This window comes from Triticum urartu, chromosome 1 (genome assembly GCF_003073215.2).
Source record: "Triticum urartu cultivar G1812 chromosome 1, Tu2.1, whole genome shotgun sequence".
Classification (NCBI taxonomy): domain Eukaryota; kingdom Viridiplantae; phylum Streptophyta; class Magnoliopsida; order Poales; family Poaceae; genus Triticum; species Triticum urartu.
The window spans coordinates 497,923,325-497,929,342 of NC_053022.1; the positions used below are offsets into that span (position 1 = coordinate 497,923,325).

A 6,018-nucleotide genomic window follows, 5' to 3' on the forward strand; every position below is an offset into this window, starting at 1 on the left:
CATTGTTGCTTTGTTTCACGGCCATTTGTAGGTAGCTCATTCTTGCTATACATGTTTGAATATAGTCCACGCTGATATGTGTAGTGGTGTGCTCTTTTATTTATTTATATTTTCAAGGAAAAGAGCTGTGTCAGTTAATGCGCCAGCCATAGAACTCAACAAGTAAAATGAATATACAGCCACAATTACCTACTCTCTAGCAATAATACTTTGTGGTTTACAGAGTTGACTTGAACTGTTGTCTAAAAGCCATGTTCTGATTTTTTCTATTTAATTTGATAGAGAAGAGATGGCTATTGATGAAGCTGAGCTTGAGCCTCTAGACTTTGCCGAGAAAATGCACACTCAATAGGAATTACAACAACAGGTGAAGCAAAAATATTTTTATAGTGCCTCTTTCAAAGTATCAAACTTAACTGTATTGAAGATGCTAATTACATCGTTTTGATTGCTGTTACAGAAACTGGAGATGTTAGTTCAAATTAGAAAACACAATTTCGAGAGCCAATCTGTCATACTTAAGACTGTATGTACTCTATGCTTGCCCTCTCTCACTGAAACATACACAACTAAACTTTTGCTAAGTGTTTATGAGCAGAAGAAGCAATGTGTAATGCTTATCTCGACTTTATTGTCAATGCAGTTGCAGAGGCAGTTGGAGAGTGCTGATTTCGATACCAGTGCGTCAATATTCACTCCGGAGCAGATCCAAGGGATTGTTGAGAAATACTCCAGTTCACATATTTCAAGAGGTGAGAGATTTACGTCGCATCCAGTCTTCTCCCTCTACTATAGCCGATGGTTGTATTCTGCCCATACACGAAGCATATAATTGCCATCCAGCTTACTTCATGTAATCTGCACTTTGCTCACTGAAAGACTACAAGTGTTCTAATTACATTGGCAGTGGCACTTGTTGAAACCGCCCGCCTGGCTCCCGCGGCGAAAATCGCCGCCACCCCGCTATCGATTCCCACCCAAGCGGCTGGCCTCCTTGCGGTGGTGTTCTTCACCCTCTTTCATCACCATGAAGCAGATCGTCGTTGTGCCGCTGTCCGGCACTGGCTTGCTTGCAGAATTTATATAGGCCTTTCAATGTCCTCATTGTCAAGGAGCTGTCTCGGAATCAATAAGCAAAGGCTAGCTTGCAGATGTGCAGATGAGGGACATGAAAGGAGCGAAGGAAAGGGAACGGAACGAGCGAAGAAAGGTTGGGCTAGCTCCAATGGAGTTAGGACGGCATGGAGTCAGCAGACGGGGGAGCGCAGGCGCTAGGCGGCGATCACGGGGCTCCACGTCTACCATCGGGGCGGCGTGCTCGATCTGCAGAGGACACGACGACGACAGGGGTATGTATCCCCTTGAAAGAAAATCAGTTCATAGAGCCTCTGTTTGAGTTTATTGTTTCTGAATTGTTGTCCCTGTTTCATGTTCACTAGAGAAACAAAAAGGTTACAAATTCATCTAATTTCAATGATCATGAAGAGGGGAACAAGTGATATGTATTCAAATTTGTGGTCTTTCGTCTTCCCATGATCTTTCTGGAGTACAGATATTCTTTTTCATATGCCTGCAACATTTGCGTTGAATTTATATGATGTTGCTCCTTAATTATTTACACTGATTGATGTACAACAATATGAGTGCTGCCCTCTAGAGGAGCATCAAGCTCTAACACTATGCGCTTGCTCAAGTAGATCGAGAGCATCAACGCCCGAAGGAGATATGGAGGGAGAGAAATAAGTATTATCCCCATTATTACAACGCACAGGCTCTTTCTTTCTCGTTCTAGAATTTTTATAACTGCATTTGGGTGGACCATTTTGGTTTTTAAGTGACATTAATTACATTTCGTTCTGCTAATACTTACTTACCATTTCTATTTGTTGAGACCAAATTTTGAGAATTAAACCAGTAGTGAATTCAATAGAATCTGAGACGCCTATAACCTTTGTGCAGGTCTGACATGAATAAGGCCGGCCGGTTTTCCAAGATTGAAAATGGTGTATCATGGCGCAACAATCATGATATCGATCAAATGTGAGGCCTCTTTCTAACAATCATGTATGACGGCCATTTTTTGTTTGTCTACTGTCTACTGTAGCATCACATCGCATATTTAAATACGAGGGGACACATTACAAAACAACCATACTGTATATCACTGTCCAGCACTTCACTTACTACAACTTGATGGTCTACCTTCATCTTCATAAAGGGCCCATTTTTTGCATGCTATTATAGCTTAGAAAGAGCAATCTCCCCTGCTCTAACTTATTCTCTTAGTTGTCAGAGTGCAATTACTTTTACCATGAGTGAATATGTTCCCTTTTCTTCATTCATTTTGCTCAATATATACATGGAGGACTATGTTTTCTGAAGAATATCCAATAGTAAAGAGGGATTTGGCAGTTTACTTTACCTGATACATCAATCCCTTGCTCTAGCTGTTGTCTGTAGTGAAAAAGGGATTATTTGGCTTTTAGCCAATGTCTAACCAATTTATTAAAGCAACATATATATTAGTTGGGCCATTATACCAAATTATTTACGTATTTGTGCTCTTTTCTGTAGCAACATATTTTACTGTGTCTATAACTACCTCCCTGTTGCCAACAATAGTCACTATAGCGCTCTTTTACATGTTTCTTTCCACACCCTGTTTTGATTTCTAACTATCTTCTGACATAGGGACGAATCACATCACAAGAGATACAAGACTGTTCCTGACTTATGAAAGACAACTTGATATTGGTACATCACTGGCAGTGTGTTAAACTTTGCTATTTCATATACATGGAAAATTTCATTCAGATCTGAGTTGCAATCATGCCATGTATGCAAAGTGGTTTTTTCTTCAAATTTCGAAGCACACACATGTATTTTATTTTGTACCCGTTGCAACGCACGGGCATTTTTGCTATATATATATACACACACACACATATACACTATTCTGATCACGGGAACATGGCATACATTGAATGGTTTAAGAGTAATTTAGAAAATGGTCCAAGTCCTACTGAGTTCGTATTTTTGAGCTAATATTTTAACCGTGCGTCCGAATGCAGCAAATGATATGGTGTTGGAAAGCTTGAGGAAATGCGAAACTTTTTTGTATGTATTGTTTCTCCTAATTCATTACGGTTTTATGTCAGTTTTGAAAATGGTTAAAACCGTATTTTTGCCGTAATTTTTACAAAGTTTATCGGAATGGGGCAAATAATATACCGCTGAAAAGCTACGGAAAATGCGAAACTTTTTCATGCTGATGGTTTTCTCTGAATCCTGGCCGTTTTCAAGTAATTTCGAAAATGGCGGGATCATTTGTTCTGCCTTTATCGCGAAACAGATTCTTCGAAAATGCACCGCGTGAAGAACCTAAACTTCTCGGCGCGTGTACCTGAACTTCACTCTGTTTTTCACGTGATTTTTTTGCTCGTAGGTCTCCATCCACTGCTCGTAACTCTCCATCCATTCACCGGAATTGAGTAGGTGATATACCGATGGAAAGCTGCTGTAAGCACGCAAGTTTCCCGTGTTGATCATCTTTTCATACTCGCGACGATTTTAAAAGTTTTTCATCTCAAATTCATTCATTATATAAGTCGAACTTCCTGCTGTTTTCACGTTGAACTATATGACGTATTTTCCTTTGTAATTTTCTCATCCATTTCGTCAGTGTTATATAAATGATATTCTTTTTGTACAAACCTTTCTCACAATATTTTTTTAACTTTCTCCGATCGAGGACTTGAACTTACATAGATGATATTCCTATTGTTTTGAACTAAATTAGAGAAATGACGAGATCATGATTTCTGCGTTCATTGCGAATGGAAACGCACTGCGTGAAGTAGTTGAACTTCTCGGGTATGTCTGTTTGAACATCACTTTGTTTTTGACGTGCTGTTTTTTACACTGCGTGAAGTAGTTGAACTTCTGGGGCATGTCTGTTTGAACTTCACTCTGTTTCACTTTTATTGTTTTTTTCTTGTATGAAATACACACCATCTAGTACGTGAACTTCTGGTTATTATCACTTTGAACTTCTCTCTGGTTTGAGAGAATTATTTTAAAACCTAAAAAACAACATTTTTTTTATGTATTTTGGATATCTAAATACACGGTTAACCTCTCTCACAAGAATATTTTGAACTTTTCCTCACCGAGCACTTGAACTTCTAGCAACCATTTTTTTTATGAGTTGTTTTTAAAAGTGCAAAAAATGTCGTTGTGTTTTTTATTTTTTTGAACAGGTAAAACCTAGGTTTTAATATACTTCGAACTTCTCTCTTATTTCAACATGAACTTCACCTATTTATATTTTGAGTAAAGAATTGTATTAGATTTTTATACGGAAAAAATCGAACATGGAAATACAAGGTAAACCTCTCTCGCAACAATTTTTGAACTTCTCCGGACAGAGCACTTGAACTTCTTTCAACAAACCTTTTAAGATTTTATTTTTCTATACTTTTAAATCTCACCTGAAATGCATCCCTTGCATTACTTGAACTTCTCGTTTGTTTTCACTATGAAATGATGTCACATTTTTTTGTATACGTCGAATTACTCACAATTGATGGTTGGACGTCATTTTTTGCTCTTTTAAAACATGTAATTGGAGGTCGGACATCTCGCAATATAAATTCTGAACCATGCACGGGAGAGAGAATTATGCGCGAATAAAGTGGGTAGCAATTCCAACGTTCCCTCGTCGAGAACTTGAACTTCTAGCAAGAATTATTTTTTCATTTTTATGAGTTGGTTTTCAAAATGCCAAAATGGCACTGGTTTTTGTTTTTGTTTTTGTTTTTCGAACATGTAATCCTAAATTTTAATAAACTCCAAACTTCCGAGTTATTTTAATTTGAACCTCACATTGGTTTTATTTTCTATTAGCGGTTAGAATCCGAGTGTTTAATAAACACTGAACCGCTCCATTACTTTAATTTGAACTTCTAGGTTTCTTTTAGAAACTACGAAATCCATCTTCTAATTAAATTTTCTAAAATATTTTTGTCATTTTCAATTTGAGCTACCGTTGTGGATATTTTGATGGGGTGTTCCTTTTTTGATTCGAACTTGTTGCAATGAACATTTTTAGGTTTTTTTTATTACTTTTTTATCATCTGAACTTGTGGTGTTGGCACACACCCACACACAAAACACATTTTTGACATGCCAATTTTGCGTACAAACATTTCTTTTATAAGATATTTTGAACTTCTGTTTTTTGTATGTATGAACTTCCGATTTATTCAAGAAATAAAGGAAAAACATACCGATAGCTAATTCTGCATAATTTTTTTAAAATGGGAAATCCATTTGTTTAATTTCTTTTGCTCTGGTCTATTTTTTAATTTGGCCTTTTTTGTTTTTGTAATAAATATTGAACTTCTGTTTTTTTTTAAATTTGAACTTCTAGTTTTTTTAGAAAGAGGAAAACCTATTTTTTATAAACTTTTTTAACCACTTTGATTTTTAATTTGACTTTCTTTCTTTCGTCATAGACATTTGAACTTTTCTGTTATTTAAATTTAAACCTTTATGTTTTATAAAAGATAGAATCCTTTAACTTGAATCAAATCGAATGAAACAGAAAAGAAAATAGGAGCGATAGGTCACTGTGGCTAAACAAAAAAAACTTTCCAACCCATTTTTCTTCAATGGCGACGAAGTAAGTCGATGGAATCGACCTATGATCTAGCTTCACACAAAGCTCACGTACGGCAGTTATCCTGCAAAATATGTACGTACAGCTACTACGGCAAATCAAAAGGTACGTGTGTTTGCTTGCTAGTTTAGCTAGCCTTTACACCTTATTTGGTGGATTTGCTCTAGCACTATAAAACCAACAACGGAAAATTCTTTTTTCACTGAAATAACTTGGTGTATAGCCATGGTAGAACTACATGGCGTCTCAAAAAAATTAACTTCACGGCGAATGTCTCGGAAATTAGGTCAATGGATGTACAAGGAAAATAACAAGATTTTTTTACAACAAATTCGCAG

The 6,018-nt window shown here is 36.7% G+C and overlaps 1 long non-coding RNA gene across 2 annotated transcripts; it reads left to right on the forward strand.

Moving 5' to 3' along the window:
* Positions 1-515: 515 nt before the first annotated feature.
* On the forward strand, positions 516-2,706 carry LOC125536588. Of its 2 annotated transcripts, XR_007295082.1 has the most exons (4): positions 516-752; positions 908-1,743; positions 1,960-2,040; positions 2,692-2,706. It is a non-coding gene; the product is annotated as an uncharacterized LOC125536588 (long non-coding RNA). The 2 variants fall into 2 exon arrangements; XR_007295081.1 differs by lacking the exon at positions 2,692-2,706 and having other exon boundaries at positions 518-752; positions 1,960-2,564.
* Positions 2,707-6,018: the final 3,312 nt, after the last annotated feature.